The sequence below is a fragment of the Pseudophryne corroboree genome, unplaced genomic scaffold, assembly GCF_028390025.1.
Source record: "Pseudophryne corroboree isolate aPseCor3 unplaced genomic scaffold, aPseCor3.hap2 scaffold_253, whole genome shotgun sequence".
Lineage (NCBI taxonomy): Eukaryota > Metazoa > Chordata > Amphibia > Anura > Myobatrachidae > Pseudophryne > Pseudophryne corroboree.
Window position 1 is genome coordinate 770,297 of NW_026969189.1, and position 19,852 is coordinate 790,148.

The 19,852-nt window shown below is 39.3% G+C and overlaps 1 non-coding gene and 1 pseudogene across 1 annotated transcript; one reads left to right on the top strand and one right to left on the bottom strand.

Annotated features, from left to right (window-relative positions):
- The first annotated feature begins 9,247 nt into the window (after positions 1-9,247).
- On the top strand, positions 9,248-9,410 carry LOC135012304 (U1 spliceosomal RNA). The gene has a single exon (XR_010211308.1). It is a non-coding gene; the product is annotated as a U1 spliceosomal RNA (small nuclear RNA).
- Positions 9,411-11,493: 2,083 nt separating this feature from the next.
- On the bottom strand, positions 11,494-11,672 carry LOC135012444 (U1 spliceosomal RNA; annotated as a pseudogene).
- Between the last annotated feature and the right edge of the window lie 8,180 nt (positions 11,673-19,852).

Consider the following 19,852-nt stretch of genomic DNA (forward strand, 5'->3'; position numbering starts at 1 on the left):
GCTTTGTGGACACTTTTCAGAGCACAAATTTGTTAGCATAAAAATAAAGCCAGAAAATGAAGAGCTGTTTAATCACTCAATTGGATTTTTCTGCCAGCATATTTCTTTTTCTCTGCAACCCACTGCTAAATTGTGCTTCCTAGCTGTTTTTATAAAATCACTGAATCAAATCTAACTCTGATTACATCAGAGAAGGCCAGGTACCCTACACCATAACAGGGGGTTTGAAATTTTGACTTGTCTACTTAAAGATCACCAAAATCTGATAACAAGGTCAATTAAGTCCCTGGGTGGGATTGAACCACCAACCTTTTGGTTAACAGCCTTACACACTAACTGATTGCGCCACAGCGACACTTTGCAGAAGTACATACTGACAAAGGCTAATAAGCATTCATCTAGAACGATTCCTAGAAACATTTTAAAAAGTCAATAATGTGGAGAGTTTTTGTAAGATGTTTCTTCCATCAACCAATAAAGAAACACATTGGTACTTTCCCATGATGAGTGAGTGCTTCAGGATCTTTTGCACTTACATGTGCAGCAGAGTACTGTAATGGAAGCATGCTGGGTCCATAACCCAGAGGTAGGCAGATTGAAACTATCCTCTGCTATATGCATTTTTTTTTGTTAATTAAAGTAATCCAAAACTGGGATTGATATTTTTGCTCTTTTATTTTTACTTAAAGTACAATAACTTTTACCATTTTAATTTGTTTTAATAGTATATTGACAGTATTGTTTTCTTTCAAAAATCCAATTAATTTTCTTTACCCGATTATTAAAATGGTAATTGACAAAAACAAACTACATTGTCACCAGAAGAGCAATACAAAATGTACAAGTGATATATTAAAATCATCTTTCCAGCTTGAATTTCAATGATGCATTGGGGCAACGATTTTGTGAGAAACATCTTCACCCTTAAATAAAGATTTTCTTAATTCCTTACCTGTGTGCTAATTAGATATCACCTTGTTTTCACATTAAACAGACTTCCACATGAGAAAACAGCAAAGATGCAGTGGCGTTAATGTTTCCTGGTGTCAACCTGTATTATTTCCGTAGATATTGAAATGAGGATGCATCTTGCTGCCTTTCCAATGAAGCAAGTTTAATTTAGTAATAGGTGAAAAACCATCCCTACAAAGATGTTAATCAGATACTTGGCTTTGTGGACACTTTTCAGAGAACAAATTTGTAATCATAAAAATAAAGCCAGAAAATGAAGAGCTGTTTAATCACTCAATTGGATTTTTCTGCCAGCATTTTTCTTTTTCTCTGCAACCCACTGCTAAATTGTGCTTCCTAGCTGTTTTTTTATAAAATCACTTAATCAAATCTAACTCTGATTACATCAGAGAAGGCCAGGTACCCTATACCATAAGAGGGGGTTTGCAATTTTGACTTGTCTACTTAAATATCACCAAAATCTGATAACAAGGTCAATTAAGTCCCTGGGTGGGATTGAACCACCAACCTTTTGGTTAACAGCCTTACACACTAACTGATTGCGCCACAGCGACACTTTGCAAAAAGCACATACTGACAAAGACTAATAAGCATTCATCTAGAACGTTTCCTAGAAAAACTTTAAAAAGTCAATAATCTGGAGAGTTTTTGTAAGATGTTTCTTCCAGCAACCAATGAAGAAACACATTGGTACTTTCGCATGATGAGTGAGTGCTTCAGGATCTCTTGCACTTACATGTGCAGCAGAGTACTGCAATGGAAGCATGCTGGGCCCATAACCCAGAGGTAGGCAGATTGAAACTATCCTTTGCTATATGAATTTTTTTTTTTGTTCATTAATGTAATCCAAAACTGGGATTGATATTTTAGCTTTTATTTTTACTTAAAGTACAATAACTTTTACCATTTTAATTTGTTTTAATAGTATATTGACAGTATTGTTTTCTTTCAAAAATCCACTTAATTTTCTTTACCCTATTATTAAAATGGTAATTGACAAATACAAACTACATTGTCACCATAAGAGCAATACAAAATGTACAAGTGATATATTAAAATCATCTTTCCAGCTTGAATTTCAATGATGCATTGGGGCAACGATTTTGTGAGAAACATCTTCACCCTTAAATAAAGATTTTCTTAATTCCTTACCTGTGTGCTAATTAGATATCACCTTGTTTTCACATTAAACAGACTTCCACATGAGAAAGCAGCAAGGATGCAGTGGCGTTAATGTTTCCTGGTATCAACCTGTATTATTTCAGTAGATATTGAAATGAGGATGCATCTTGCTGCCTTTCCAATGAAGCAAGTTTAATTTAGTAATAGGTGAAAAACCATCCCTACAAATATGTTAATCAGATACTTGGCTTTGTGGACACTTTTCAGAGAACAAATTAGTTAGTATAAAAATAAAGCCAGAAAATGAAGAGCTGTTTAATCACTCAATTGGATTTTTCTGCCAGCATATTTCTTTTTCTCTGCAACCCACTGCCAAATTGTGCTTCCTAGCTGTTTTTATAAAATCACTGAATCAAATCTAACTCTGATTACATCAGAGAAGGCCAGGTACCCTACACCATAACAGGGGGTTTGAAATTTTGACTTGTCTACTTAAAGATCACCAAAATCTGATAACAAGGTCAATTAAGTCCCTGGGTGGGATTGAACAACCAACCTTTTGGTTAATAGCCTTACACACTAACTGATTGCGCCACAGCTACACTTTGCAAAAGTACATACTGACAAAGGCTAATAAGCATTCATCTAGAACGATTCCTAGAAACATTTTAAAAAGTCAATAATGTGGAGAGTTTTTGTAAGATGTTTCTTCCATCAACCAATGAAGAAACACATTGGTACTTTCCCATGATAAGTGAGTGCTTCAGGACCTCTTGCACTTACATGTGCAGCAGAGTACTGTAATGGAAGCATGCTGGGTCCATAACCCAGAGGTAGGCAGATTGAAACTATCCTCTGCTATATGCATTTTTTTTTGTTAATTAAAGTAATCCAAAACTGGGATTGATATTTTTGCTCTTTTATTTTTACTTAAAGTACAATAACTTTTACCATTTTAATTTGTTTTAAGAGTATATTGACAGTATTGTTTTCTTTCAAAAATCCACTTAATTTTCTTTACCCGATTATTAAAATGGTAATTGACAAAAACAAACTACATTGTCACCAGAAGAGCAATACAAAATGTACAAGTGATATATTAAAATCATCTTTCCAGCTTGAATTTCAATGATGCATTGGGGCAACGATTTTGTGAGAAACATCTTCACCCTTAAATAAAGATTTTCTTAATTCCTTACCTGTGTGCTAATTAGATATCACCTTGTTTTCACATTAAACAGACTTCCACATGAGAAAACAGCAAAGATGCAGTGGCGTTAATGTTTCCTGGTGTCAACCTGTATTATTTCCGTAGATATTGAAATGAGGATGCATCTTGCTGCCTTTCCAATGAAGCAAGTTTAATTTAGTAATAGGTGAAAAACCATCCCTACAAAGATGTTAATCAGATACTTGGCTTTGTGGACACTTTTCAGAGAACAAATTTGTAATCATAAAAATAAAGCCAGAAAATGAAGAGCTGTTTAATCACTTAATTGGATTTTTCTGCCAGCATTTTTCTTTTTCTCTGCAACCCACTGCTAAATTGTGCTTCCTAGCTGTTTTTTTATAAAATCACTTAATCAAATCTAACTCTGATTACATCAGAGAAGGCCAGGTACCCTACACCATAAGAGGGGGTTTGCAATTTTGACTTGTCTACTTAAATATTACCAAAATCTGATCACAAGGTCAATTACGTCCCTGGATGGGATTGAACCACCAACCTTTTGATTAATAGCTGAACACACTAACCGATTGCGCCACAGAGACACTTTGCGAAAAGTACATACTGACAAAGACTAATAAGCATTCATCTAGAACGTTTCCTAGAAAAACTTTAAAAAGTCAATAATCTGGAGAGTTTTTGTAAGATGTTTCTTCCAGCAACCAATGAAGAAACACATTGGTACTTTCGCATGATGAGTGAGTGCTTCAGGATCTCTTGCACTTACATGTGCAGCAGAGTACTGCAATGGAAGCATGCTGGGCCCATAACCCAGAGGTAGGCAGATTGAAACTATCCTTTGCTATATGAATTTTTTTTTTTGTTCATTAAAGTAATCCAAAACTGGGATTGATATTTTAGCTTTTATTTTTACTTAAAGTACAATAACTTTTACCATTTTAATTTGTTTTAATAGTATATTGACAGTATTGTTTTCTTTCAAAAATCCACTTAATTTTCTTTACCCTATTATTAAAATGGTAATTGACAAATACAAACTACATTGTCACCATAAGAGCAATACAAAATGTACAAGTGATATATTAAAATCATCTTTCCAGCTTGAATTTCAATGATGCATTGGGGCAACGATTTTGTGAGAAACATCTTCACCCTTAAATAAAGATTTTCTTAATTCCTTACCTGTGTGCTAATTAGATATCACCTTGTTTTCACATTAAACAGACTTCCACATGAGAAAGCAGCAAGGATGCAGTGGCGTTAATGTTTCCTGGTATCAACCTGTATTATTTCAGTAGATATTGAAATGAGGATGCATCTTGCTGCCTTTCCAATGAAGCAAGTTTAATTTAGTAATAGGTGAAAAACCATCCCTACAAATATGTTAATCAGATACTTGGCTTTGTGGACACTTTTCAGAGAACAAATTTGTAATCATAAAAATAAAGCCAGAAAATGAAGAGCTGTTTAATCACTTAATTGGATTTTTCTGCCAGCATTTTTCTTTTTCTCTGCAACCCACTGCTAAATTGTGCTTCCTAGCTGTTTTTTTATAAAATCACTTAATCAAATCTAACTCTGATTACATCAGAGAAGGCCAGGTACCCTACACCATAAGAGGGGGTTTGCAATTTTGACTTGTCTACTTAAATATTACCAAAATCTGATCACAAGGTCAATTACGTCCCTGGATGGGATTGAACCACCAACCTTTTGATTAATAGCTGAACACACTAACCGATTGCGCCACAGAGACACTTTGCGAAAAGTACATACTGACAAAGACTAATAAGCATTCATCTAGAACGTTTCCTAGAAAAACTTTAAAAAGTCAATAATCTGGAGAGTTTTTGTAAGATGTTTCTTCCAGCAACCAATGAAGAAACACATTGGTACTTTCGCATGATGAGTGAGTGCTTCAGGATCTCTTGCACTTACATGTGCAGCAGAGTACTGCAATGGAAGCATGCTGGGCCCATAACCCAGAGGTAGGCAGATTGAAACTATCCTTTGCTATATGCATTTTTTTTTTGTTCATTAAAGTAATCCAAAACTGGGATTGATATTTTAGCTTTTATTTTTACTTAAAGTACAATAACTTTTACCATTTTAATTTGTTTTAATAGTATATTGACAGTATTGTTTTCTTTCAAAAATCCTATTAATTTTCTTTACCCGATTATTAAAATGGTAATTGACAAAAACAAACTACATTGTCACCAGAAGAGCAATACAAAATGTACAAGTGATATATTAAAATCATCTTTCCAGCTTGAATTTCAATGATGCATTGGGGCAACGATTTTGTGAGAAACATCTTCACCCTTAAATAAAGATTTTCTTAATTCCTTACCTGTGTGCTAATTAGATATCACCTTGTTTTCACATTAAACAGACTTCCACATGAGAAAGCAGCAAGGATGCAGTGGCGTTAATGTTTCCTGGTGTCAACCTGTATTATTTCAGTAGATATTGAAATGAGGATGCATCTTGCTGCCTTTCCAATGAAGCAAGTTTAATTTAGTAATAGGTGAAAAACCATCCCTACAAATATGTTAATCAGATACTTGGCTTTGTGGACACTTTTCAGAGAACAAATTCGTTAGCATAAAAATAAAGCCAGAAAATGAAGAGCTGTTTAATCACTCAATTGGATTTTTCTGCCAGCATATTTCTTTTTCTCTGCAACCCACTGCTAAATTGTGCTTCCTAGCTGTTTTTTTTATAAAATCACTGATTCAAATCTAACTCTGATTACATCAGAGTAGGCCAGGTACCCTACACCATAAGAAGGGGGTTTGAAATTTTGACTTGTCTACTTAAAGATCACCAAAATCTGATAACAAGGTCAATTACATCCCTGCGTGGGATTGAACCACCAACCCTGTGATTAATAACCAAACACACCAACAGATTGCGCCACAGAGACACTTTACTAACGTACATACTGACAAAGGCTAATAAGCATTCATCTAGAACGTTTCCTAGAAAAACTTTAAAAAGTCAATAATCTGGAGAGTTTTTGTAAGATGTTTCTTCCATCAACCAACGAAGAAACACATTGGTACTTTCCCATGATGAGTGAGTGCTTCAGGATCTCTTGCACTTACATGTGCAGCAGAGTACTGCAATGGAAAAATGCTGGGCCCATAACCCAGAGGTAGGCAGATTGAAACTATCCTCTGCTATATGCATTTTTTTTTGTTAATTAAAGTAATCCAAAACTGGGATTGATATTTTTGCTCTTTTATTTTTACTTAAAGTGCAATAACTTTTACCTTTTTAATTTGTTTTAATAGTATATTGACAGTATTGTTTTCTTTCAAAAATCCACTTAATTTTCTTTACCCTATTATTAAAATGGTAATTGACAAAAACAAACTACATTGTCACCAGAAGAGCAATACAAAATGTACAAGTGATATATTAAAATCATCTTTCCAGCTTGAATTTCAATGATGCATTGGGGTAACGATTTTGTGAGAAACACCTTCACCCTTGAATAAAGATTTTCTTAATTCCTTACCTGTGTGCTAATTAGATATCACCTTGTTTTCACATTAAACAGACTTCAACATGCGAAAGCAGCAAGGATGCAGTGGCGTTAATGTTTCCTGGTGTCAACCTGTATTATTTCAGTAGACATTGAAATGAGGATGCATCTTGCTGCCTTTCCAATGAAGCAAGTTTAATTTAGTAATAGGTGAAAAACCATCCCTACAAAGGTGTTAATCAGAGACTTGGCTTTGTGGACACTTTTCAGAGAACAAATTTGTTAGCATAAAAATAAAGCCAGAAAATGAAGAGCTGTTTAATCACTCAATTGGATTTTTTTGCCAGCATATTTCTTTTTCTCTGCAACCCACTGCTAAATTGTGCTTCCTAGCTGTTTTTATAAAATCACTGAATCAAATCTAACTCTGATTACATCAGAGAAGGCCAGGTACCCTACACCATAACAGGGGGTTTGAAATTTTGACTTGTCTACTTAAAGATCACCAAAATCTGATAACAAGGTCAATTACGTCCCTGGGTAGGATTGAACCACCAACCTTTTGGTTAATAACCATACACACTAACTGATTGCGCCACAGCGACACTTTGCAAAAGTACATACTGACAAAGGCTAATAAGCATTCATCTAGAACGCTTCCTAGAAACATTTTAAAAAGTCAATAATGTGGAGAGTTTTTGTAAGATGTTTCTTCCATCAACCAATGAAGAAACACATTGGTACTTTCCCATGATAAGTGAGTGCTTCAGGACCTCTTGCACTTACATGTGCAGCAGAGTACTGTAATGGAAGCATGCTGGGTCCATAACCCAGAGGTAGGCAGATTGAAACTATCCTCTGCTATATGCATTTTTTTTTTGTTAATTAAAGTAATCCAAAACTGGGATTGATATTTTTGCTCTTTTATTTTTACTTAAAGTACAATAACTTTTACCATTTTAATTTGTTTTAATAGTATATTGACAGTATTGTTTTCTTTCAAAAATCCAATTAATTTTCTTTACCCGATTATTAAAATGGTAATTGACAAAAACAAACTACATTGTCACCAGAAGAGCAATACAAAATGTACAAGTGATATATTAAAATCATCTTTCCAGCTTGAATTTCAATGATGCATTGGGGCAACGATTTTGTGAGAAACATCTTCACCCTTAAATAAAGATTTTCTTAATTCCTTACCTGTGTGCTAATTAGATATCACCTTGTTTTCACATTAAACAGACTTCCACATGAGAAAGCAGCAAGTTTGCAGTGGCGTTAATGTTTCCTGGTGTCAACCTGTATTATTTCTGTAGATATTGAAATGAGGATGCATCTTGCTGCCTTTCCAATGAAGCAAGTTTAATTTAGTAATAGGTGAAAAACCATCCCTACAAAGGTGTTAATCAGAGACTTGGCTTTGTGGACACTTTTCACAGAACAAATTTGTTAGCATAAAAATAAAGCCAGAAAATGAAGAGCTGTTTAATCACTCAATTGGATTTTTTTGCCAGCATATTTCTTTTTCTCTGCAACCCACTGCTAAATTGTGCTTCCTAGCTGTTTTTTATAAAATCACTGAATCAAATCTAACTCTGATTACATCAGAGAAGGCCAGGTACCCTACACCATAAGAGGGGGTTTGAAATTTTTACTTGTCTACATAAAGATCACCAAAATCTGATAACAAGGTCAATTACGTCCCTGGGTGGGATTGAACCACCAACTTTTTGGTTAATAGCCTTACACACTAACTGATTGCGCCACAGCGACACTTTGCAAAAGCATATACTGAAAAAGGCTAATAAGCATTCATCTAGAACGTTTCCTAGAAACATTTTAAAAAGTCAATAATGTGGAGAGTTTTTGTAAGATGTTTCTTCCATCAACCAATGAAGAAACACATTGGTACTTTCCCATGATGAGTGAGTGCTTCAGGATCTCTTGCACTTACATGTGCAGCAGAGTACTGTAATGGAAGCATGCTGGGTCCATAACCCAGAGGTAGGCAGATTGAAACTATCCTCTGCTATATGCATTTTTTTTGTTAATTAAAGTAATCCAAAACTGGGATTGACATTTTTGCTCTTTTATTTTTACTTAAAGTACAATAACTTTTACCATTTTAATTTGTTTTAATAGTATATTGACAGTATTGTTTTCTTTCAAAAATTCACTTAATTTTCTTTTCTGTGTGCTAATTAGATAGCACCTTGTTTTCACATTAAATAGACTTCCACATGAGAAAGCAGCAAGGATGCAGTGGCGTTAATGTTTCCTGGTGGTAGTGGGGGACTGTGTTTGTGCTTTCCTCTGGTCAGCTCTGGTAAAAGTCAGATTTCTTTGTCTCAGATCTTCCTCTAGCCTTGTTCTTCTTTCGAGAGTTCCCTTGTGCTGCCTCAGTTGGATCTCCTTCACTTGACAGGGGCGTACCCGAGCAGCGACCCTCCCCAGCACTAGCCCAACTCCTACTTACCTGCCAGGTGAGATACTATGATCATGAAGGTGCTTCTCCCAGGGCAAGGCTCACCCATTGCACTCTGGGTGTGCTGCTCCTGCGATTTCCCCAAATGTGGGAAACTTGACTGCATAATTTGTGTTTCCCCTGGTCGGCTCTCGTATAATTCAGATCTCTTTGTCTCAGGTCTCTCTCCAGCCTAGTTTGCTGTCTGTTTCCACTTCTCTTTTCTTAAACCGCTCCCTTCTATGTCCTTGCGCACCTTAATTAAATCTAACTCTGATTACGTCAGAGAAGGCCAGGTACCCTACACCATAAGAGGGGGTTTGAAATTTTGACTTGTCTACTTAAAGATCACCAAAATCTGATCACAAGGTCAATTACATCACTGGGTGGGAACCTTTTGGTTAATAGCCCATGTAAGTGCAAGAGATCCTGAAGCACTCACTCATCATGGGAAAGTACCAATGTGTTTCTTACAAAAATTCTCCAGATTATTGACTTTTTAAAGTTTTTCTAGGAAACGTTCTAGATGAATGCTTATTAGCCTTTGTCAGTATGTACTTTTGCAAAGTGTCGCTGTGGCGCAATCAGTCAGTGTGTATGGCTATTAACCTAAAGGTTGGTGATTCAATCCCACCCAGGGACGTAATTGACCTTGTTATCAGATTTTGGTGATCTTTAAGTAGACAAGTCAAAATTTCAAACCCCCTCTTATGGTGTAGGGTACCCGGCCTTCTCTGATGTAATCAGAGTTAGATTTGATTAAGTGATTTTATAAAAAACAGCTAGGAAGCACAATTTAGCAGTGGGTTGCAGAGAAAAAAAATTATGCTGGCAGAAAAGTCCAATTGAGTGATTAAACAGCTCTTCATTTTCTGATTTTATGTTTATGCTAACAAATTTGCTCTCTGAAAAGTGTCCACAAAGCCAAGTCTCTGATTAACACCTTTGTAGGAATGATTATCCACCTATTACTGAATTAAACTTGCTTCATTGGAAAGGAAGCAAGATGCATCCTCATTTCAATGTCTACTGAAATAATACAGGTTGACACCAGGAAACATAAACGTCACTGCATCCTTGCTGCTTCCTCATGGGGAAGTCTGTTTAATGTGAAAACAAGGTGATATCTAATCAGCACACAGGTAAGGAATTAAGAAAATCTTTCTTTATGGGTGAAGATGTTTCTCACAAAATTGTTGCACCAAGGCATCATTGAAATTAAAGCTGGAAAGATGATTTTAATATATCACTTGTATATTTTGTACTGCTCTTCTGGTGACAATGTAGTTTGTTTTTGTCAATTACCATTTTAATAATAGGGTAAAGAAAATTAAGTGGATTTTTGAAAGAAAACAATACTGTCAATATACTATTAAAACAAATTAAAATGGTAAAAGTTATTGTACTTTAAGTAAAAATAAAAGAGCAAAAATATCAATCCCAGTTTTGGATTACTTTAATTAACAAAAAACAATGCATATAGCAGAGGATAGTTTCAATCTGCCTACCTCTGGGTTATGGACCCAGCATGCTTCCATTACAGTACTCTGCTGCACATGTAAGTGCAAGAGATCCTGAAGCACTCACTCATCATGGGAAAGTACCAATGTGTTTCTTCATTGGTTGATGGAAGAAACATCTTACAAAAACTCTCCAGATTATTGACTTTTTAAAGTTTTTCTAGGAAACGTTCTAGATGAATGCTTATTAGCCTTTGTCAGTATGTACTTTCGCAAAGTGTCTCTGAGGCACAAACAGTTAGCGTGTTCAGTTGTTAACCAAAAGGTTGGTGGTTCAATCCCACCTAGGGACGTAATTGACCTTGTTATCAGATTTTGGTGATCTTTAAGTAGACAAGTCAAAATTTCGAAAACCCCTGTTATGGTGTAGGGTACCTGGCCTTCTCTGATGTAATCAGAGTTAGATTTGATTAAGTGATTTTATAAAAAAAACAGCCACGAAGCACAATTTAGCAGTGGGTTGCAGAGAAAAAGAAATATGCTGGCAGAAAAATCCAATTGAGTGATTAAACAGCTCTTCATTTTCTGGCTTTATTTTTATGCTAACAAATTTGTGCTCTGAAAAGTGTCCACAAAGCCAAGTATCTTATTAACACCTTTGTAGGGATGGTTTTTCACCTATTATTAAATTAAACTTGCTTCATTGGAAAGGCAGCAAGTGATGTCATCCAAGCAGTGGGTCAAGGTTGGCTTCAAACCTCGTCTGCTTATGAAAAGAGAAAAGGGGTATGCAGGGCATGGCGGCCTTTTGCGGTGCTTGGATGACCCCTAGTTCGCATTAAATAATGCAGTCGAGTTTCCCACATTTGGGGAAATCACAGGGGTCAGCATACCCAGAATGCAATGAATGAACCGCACCCTGGGAGAACAGTCTTCATGACCATGGTATCTCCTATGCAAAATAAGTATGATTTGGGATAGGGCTGGGGAGGGCCGCTGCTCAGGCACATCTCTGTCAAGTAAAGGAGATTCAACTGAGGCAGCACAAGGGAACTCTCATCTGGGGACAACAACTGCAGGGAGAACACATATTTTCAGATGAACATGGGAGGGCAGAAGGCTGCCTAATACTGAAGCACCCCCAAACAACAAACCAAATGCAACAACTAGTGCAAGCATTCCTGGGGGAAGGCCTGCAGCAGATGGATTTGCATATGGCGATGTCATCCAAGCAGTGGGTCAAAGTTGGCTTCAACCCTCGTCTGCATATGAAAAGAGAAAAGGGGCGTGCAGGGCATGGCGGCCTTTTGCGGCACTTGGATGACCCCTAGTTCGCATTAAACACCTCCACCCTCTGTCGGTGTGGGGCTCATGTTGGCTATGCCCCAGCCCCTGAAGGATTCAAGCTGATTTCTTGCAGCAGCTGGGCACTGTAACAGCTCCAGAGCTGCTCTGTAAGGCAAGTAAAAGGGTGTGGGCCCTGCAGCACTACCTGTAGTTCGCATTGTGCAAGACCCCTAGTTCGCATTAAACACCCCCACCCTCCTTCGGTGTGGGGCTCATGTTGGCCATGCCCCAGCCCCTGAAGCATTCACGCTGATTTCTTGCAGCAGCTGGGCACTGTAACAGCTCAAGAGCTGCTCTGTAAGGCAAGTAAAAGGGTGTGGGCCCTGCAGCACTACCTGTAGTTTGCATTGTGCATTGGAAGGCACAAAGTAAGCAGACGGGAGGAGAAGTCAGGATAGTGCACAAGGGTATAGACGGGAGGGGATCAAGAAAAAAGAAGTGGAAACAGACAGCAAACTAGGCTTCCAATGCACAATGCAAACTACAGGTAGTGCTGCAGGGCCCACACCCTTTTACTTGCCTTACAGAGCAGCTCTGGAGCTGTTTAATCACTCAATTGGATTTTTCTGCCAGCATAATTTTTCTCTTACGTCCTAGAGGATGCTGGGGACTCCGTAAGGACCATGGGGGATAGACGGGCTCCGCAGGAGACATGGGCACTTTAAGAAAGACTTTAGATCTGGGTGTGCACTGGCTCCTCCCTCTATGCCCCTCCTCCAGACCTCAGTTTACTACTGTGCCCAGAGGAGACTGGGTGCTTTTCAGGGAGCTCTCCTGAGTTTCCTGACAGAAAGTATATTTGTTAGATTTTTTTATTTTCAGGGAGCCTGCTGGCAACAGACTCCCTGCATCGAGGGGCGGAGGGGAGAGATGCACACCTACTTCTGTGAGTTGATAGGCTCTGCTTCTTAGGCTACTGTACAGCATTAGCTCCAGAGGGATCGGTACGCAGGTCTCACCCTCGCCGTCCGTCCCAGAGCCGCGCCGCCGTCCCCCTCGCAGAGCCGGAAGATAGAAGCCGGGTGAGTATGAGAAGAAAAGAAGACTTCAGAGGCGGCGGAAGACTTCATGATCTTCACTGAGGTAACGCACAGCAGTAAAGCTGTGCTCCATTGCTCCCATACACCTCACACACGGCAGTCAGTGTAAGGGTGAAGGGCGCAGGGGGGACGCCCTGGGCAGCAATATAGACCTCTCTTTGGCAAAATAAATATATATGCAGCTAGGCACTGTATACATATATAAGAGCCCCCGCCATTTTTTTATGGGGGGGGCTATTTGAGCGGGACAGAAGCCCGTCGCTGAGGGGGTGGGGCTTCTCCCTCAGCACTCCCCAGCGCCATTTTCTCCACAGCACCGCTGAGGGGAAGCTCCATGGACTCTCCCCTGCTTATACCACGGTAGAAAGAGGGTCTTAAAGAAGAGGGGGCACATAATTAGGCGCATATATATATGGAAATACAGCGCTACTGGGTAAACATAAAATGATTGTGTTTTTTTCCTGGGTCATATAGCGCTGGGGTGTGTGCTGGCATACTTTCTCTCTCTGTCTCTCCAAAGGGCCTTGTTGGGGAACTGTCCTCAGATAAGAGGATTCCCTGAGTGTATGGTGTGTCGGTACACGTGTGTCGACATGTCTGAGGTAGAAGGCTCTCCTAGAGAGGAGCAGGAGCAAATTAATGTGGTGTCTCCATCGACAACGCCGACACCTGACTGGATGGATATGTGGAATGTTTTAAGTGCTAATGTAAACTTATTACACAAGAGATTAGACAAAGCTGAAGCTAGGGAACAGTCAGGGAGTCAACCCATGCCTGTCCCTATGTCGCAGGGACCTTCGGGGTCTCAAAAGCGCCCACTATCCCAAATAGTTGACACAGATACCGACACAGATTCTGACTCCAGTGTCGACTACGATGATGCAAAGTTACAACCAAAATTGGCTAAATGTATTCGATATATGATTATTGCAATAAAAGATGTTTTGCACATCACAGAGTCCCCTGTCCCTGACACGAGGGTACACATGTATAAGGGAAAGAAACCTGAGATAACCTTTCCCCCCTCACATGAGTTGAACGAATTATGTGAAAAAGCTTGGGAATCTCCAGACAAAAAGCTGCAGATTCCCAAAAGGATTCTTATGGCGTATCCTTTCCCGCCAATGGACAGGATACGGTGGGAATCCTCCCCTAGGGTGGATAAAGCATTGACACGCTTATCCAAAAAGGTAGCGCTGCCATCCCAGGATACGGCTACCATCAGGGACCCTGCTGACCGCAAGCAGGAGGTTACCCTAAAGTCCATTTACACACATTCTGGTACCTTACTCAGACCGGCAATTGCGTCGGCCGAGGTTGTAGCGCGGTGGCAGCATGGACAGATACCTTATCAGCAGAGATTGAGACCCTAGATAAGGATGCTATGTTATTGACCATAGGGCATATAAAAGATGCTGTCCTATATATGAGAGATGCTCAAAGTGACATTAGTCTACTGGGTTCTAGAATAAACGCTATGTCGATTTCTGCTAGACGAGTCCTATGGACCCGGCAATGGACAGGTGATGCCGACTCAAAAAGGCATATGGAGGTTTTACCTTACAGGTGTGAGGAATTGTTTGGGGAAGGTCTCTCGGACCTTGTCTCCACAGCTACAGCTGGTAAATCAAATTTTTTGCCTTATATTCCCTCACAGCCTAAGAAAGCACCACATTATCAAATGCAGTCCTTTCGATCACAGAGAAACAAGAAAGTACGAGGTGCGTCCTTTCTTGCCAGAGGTAAGGGCAGAGGGAAGAAGCTGCACAACACAGCTAGTTCCCAGGAACAGAAGTCCTCCCCGGCCTCTACAAAATCCACCGCATGACGCTGGGGCTCCGCTAAAGGAGTCCGCCCAGTTGGGGGCACGTCTTCGTGTTTTCAGCCACATCTGGGTTCATTCGCAGGTGGATCCCTAGGCAATAGAAATTGTTTCTCAGGGTTACAAGCTGAAATTCGAAGAGGTGCCTCCTCGCCGGTTTTTCAAATCGGCCCTACCATCTTCTCCCCAGGAAAGGGAGATAGTGTTAAATGCAATTCACAAATTGTATCTTCAACAGGTGGTGGTCAAGGTTCCCCTGCTTCAACAAGGAAAGGGAAATTATTCGACCCTGTTTGTAGTCCCAAAACCGGACGGTTTGGTCAGACCCATATTAAATTTAAAATCCCTGAACCTATACTTGAAAAGGTTCAAGTTCAAGATGGAATCGCTAAGAGCGGTCATCGCCAGCCTAGAAGGGGGGGATTTTATGATATCTCTGGACATAAAGGATGCATACCTTCATGTACTCATTTATCCACCTCATCAGGCGTACCTAAGATTTGCGGTACAGTATTGTCATTACCAATTTCAGACGTTGCCGTTTGGTCTCTCCAGAATTTTCTCCGAGAATTTTCACCAAGGTAATGACGGAAATTATGGTGCTCCTGCGAAAGCAAGGTGTCACAATTATCCCGTACTTGAACGATCTCCTCATAAAAGCGAGATCAAGAGAGCAGTTGCTGAACAGCGTATAACTTTCATTGAAGGTGTTACAGCAAAACGGCTGGATTCTCAATATCCCGAAGTCGCAGTTGGTTCCTACGACTCGTCTGACTTTGCTTGGGCATTATTCTGGATACGGACCAGAAAAGGGTTTATCTTCCGATAGAAAAGGCCCAGGAACTCATGACTCTGGTCAGGAACCTATTGAAACCAAAACAGGTGTCAGTGCATCACTGCACTCGAGTCCTGGGAATGATGGTGGCATCATACGAGGCCATTCCCTTCGGCAGGTTCCATGCGAGGATCTTGCAATGGGACCTACTGGACAAGTGGTCCGGGTCACATCTACAGATTCATCAGTTGATCACCCTGTCCCCCAGGGCCAGGGTATCTCTCCTGTGGTGGCTGCAGAGTGCTCACCTTCTAGAGGGCCGCAGGTTCGGCATTCAGGACTGGATCCTGGTGACCACGAACGCGAGCCTCCGAGGTTGGGGAGCAGCCACACAGGGAAGAAATTTCCAAGGTCTTTGGTCAAGTCAGGAGACTTGTCTTCACATCAACATCCTGGAGCTAAGGGCCATATACAACGCCCTATGTCAAGCGGAGACCTTACTTCGCGACCAACCAGTTCTGATCCAGTCAGACAACGTCACCGCAGTAGTTCATGTAAACCGCCAAGGCGGCACAAGGAGCAGAGTGGCGATGGCGGAAGCCACCAGAATTCTTCGCTGGGCGGAGAATCATGTAAGCGCACTGTCAGCAGTGTTCATTCCGGGAGTGGACAACTGGGAAGCAGACTTCCTCAGCAGACACGACCTACATCCAGGAGAGTGGGGACTCCATCAGGAAGTCTTCGCACAGATTGCAAGTCGGTGGGGACTGTTCCAGATAGACATGATGGCGTCCCGCCTCAACAAAAAGCTACAGAGGTATTGCACCAGGTCAAGAGACCCTCAGGCAGTAGCTGTTTAAACAGCTCTTCATTTTCTGATTTTATGTTTATGCTAACAAATTTGCTCTCTGAAAAGTGTCCACAAAGCCAAGTCTCTGATTAACACCTTTGTAGGAATGGTTTTTCACCTATTACTGAATTAAACTTGCTTCATTGGAAAGGCAGCAAGATGCATCCCCATTTCAATGTCTACTGAAATAATACAGGTTGACACCAGGAAACATAAACGCCACTGCATCCTTGCTGCTTTCGCATGTGGAAGTCTGTTTAATGTGAAAACAAGGTGATATCTAATTAGCACACAGGTAAGGAATTAAGAAAATCTTTATTTAAGGGTGAAGGTGTTTCTCACAAAATCGTTGCCCCAATGCATCATTGAAATTCAAGCTGGAAAGATGATTTTAATATATCACTTGTACATTTTGTATTGCTCTTCTGGTGACAATGTAGTTTGTTTTTGTCAATTACCATTTTAATAATAGGGTAAAGAAAATTAAGTGGATTTTTGAAAGAAAACAATACTGTCAATATACTATTAAAACAAATTAAAATGGTAAAAGTTATTGTACTTTAAGTAAAAATAAAAGAGCAAAAATATCAATCCCAGTTTTGGATTACTTTAATTAACAAAAAAAAATGCATATAGCAGAGGATAGTTTCAATCTGCCTACCTCTGGGTTATGGGCCCAGCATGTTTCCATTGCAGTACTCTGCTGCACATGTAAGTGCAAGAGATCCTGAAGCACTCACTCATCATGGGAAAGTACCAATGTGTTTCTTCGTTGGTTGATGGAAGAAACATCTTACAAAAACTCTCCAGATTATTGACTTTTTAAAGTTTTTCTAGGAAACGTTCTAGATGAATGCTTATTAGCCTTTGTCAGTATGTATGTTTGTAAAGTGTCTCTGTGGCGCAATCGGTTAGTGTGTTTGGTTATTAATCAAAGGGTTGGTGGTTCAATCCCACCCAACGATGTAATTGACCTTGTTATCAGATTTTGGTGATCTTTAAGTAGACAAGTCAAAATTTCAAACCCCCTTCTTATGGTGTAGGGTACCTGGCCTACTCTGATGTAATCAGAGTTAGATTTGAATCAGTGATTTTATAAAAAAACAGCTAGGAAGCACAATTTAGCAGTGGGTTGCAGAGAAAAAGAAATATGCTGGCAGAAAAATCCAATTGAGTGATTAAACAGCTCTTCATTTTCTGGCTTTATTTTTATGCTAACTAATTTGTTCTCTGAAAAGTGTCCACAAAGCCAAGTATCTGATTAACATATTTGTAGGGATGGTTTTTCACCTATTACTAAATTAAACTTGCTTCATTGGAAAGGCAGCAAGATGCATCCTCATTTCAATATCTACTGAAATAATACAGGTTGACACCAGGAAACATTAACGCCACTGCATCCTTGCTGCTTTCTCATGTGGAAGTCTGTTTAATGTGAAAACAAGGTGATATCTAATTAGCACACAGGTAAGGAATAAAGAAAATCTTTATTTAAGGGTGAAGATGTTTCTCACAAAATCGTTGCCCCAATGCATCATTGAAATTCAAGCTGGAAAGATGATTTTAATATATCACTTGTACATTTTGTATTGCTCTTCTGGTGACAATGTAGTTTGTTTTTGTCAATTACCATTTTAATAATCGGGTAAAGAAAATTAATTGGATTTTTGAAAGAAAACAACACTGTCAATATACTATTAAAACAAATTAAAATGGTAAAAGTTATTGTACTTTAAGTAAAAATAAAAGCTAAAATATCAATCCCAGTTTTGGATTACTTTAATGAACAAAAAAAAAATGCATATAGCAAAGGATAGTTTCAATCTGCCTACCTCTGGGTTATGGGCCCAGCATGCTTCCATTGCAGTACTCTGCTGCACATGTAAGTGCAAGAGATCCTGAAGCACTCACTCATCATGGGAAAGTACCAATGTGTTTCTTCATTGGTTGCTGGAAGAAACATCTTACAAAAACTCTCCAGATTATTGACTTTTTAAAGTTTTTCTAGGAAACGTTCTAGATGAATGCTTATTAGTCTTTGTCAGTATGTACTTTTTGCAAAGTGTCTCTGTGGCGCAATCGGTTAGTGTGTTCAGCTATTAATCAAAAGGTTGGTGGTTCAATCCCATCCAGGGACGTAATTGACCTTGTCATCAAATTTTGGTAATATTTAAGTAGACAAGTCATATAGCAGAGGATAGTTTCAATCTGCCTACCTCTGGGTTATGGACCCAGCATGCTTCCATTACAGTACTCTGCTGCACATGTAAGTGCAAGAGATCCTGAAGCACTCACTCATCATGCGAAAGTACCAATGTGTTTCTTCATTGGTTGCTGGAAGAAACATCTTACAAAAACTCTCCAGATTATTGACTTTTTAAAGTTTTTCTAGGAATCGTTCTAGATGAATGCTTATTAGCCTTTGTCAGTATGTACTTTTGCAAAGTTTCGCTGTGGCGCAATCAGTTAGTGTGTACGGCTATTAACCAAAAGGTTGGTGGTTCAATCCCACCCAGGGACGTAATTGAACTTGTAATCAGATTTTGTTGATCTTTAAGTAGACAAGTCAAAATTTCGAAAACCCCTGTTATGGTGTAGGGTACCTGGCCTTCTCTGATGTAATCAGAGTTAGATTTGATTCATACTGTTAACTGGGTAGTATATCACAAGTTATACGGTGTGATTGGTGTGGCTGGTATGAATCTTGACCTTGGATTAACAAAAATCCTTTCCTCGAACTGTCTGTCTCCTCTGGGCACAGTTTCTCTAACTGAGGTATGGAGGAGGGGCATAGAGGGAGGAGCCAGTGCACACCCAGATCTAAAGTCTTTCTTAAAGTGCCCATGTCTGCTGCGGAGCCCGTCTATCCCCCATGGTCCTTACGGAGTCCCCATCATCCTCTACGGACTACGAGAAAAAAAAATTACCGGTAGGTTTAAAATGTTATTTTTTTCTCTGCAACCCACTGCTAAATTGTGCTTCCTAGCTGTTTTTTATAAAATCACTTAATTAAATCTAACTCTGATTACGTCAGAGAAGGCCAGGTACCCTACACCATAAGAGGGGGTTTGAAATTTTGACTTGTCTACTTAAAGATCACCAAAATCTGATGACAAGGTCAATTACATCCCTGGGTGGGATTGAACCACCAACCTTTTGGTTAATAGCCCATGTAAGTGCAAGAAATCCTGAAGCACTCACTCATCATGGGAAAGTACCAATGTGTTTCTTACAAAAATTCTCCAGATTATTGACTTTTTAAAGTTTTTCTAGGAAACGTTCTAGATGAATGATTATTAGCCTTTGTCAGTATTG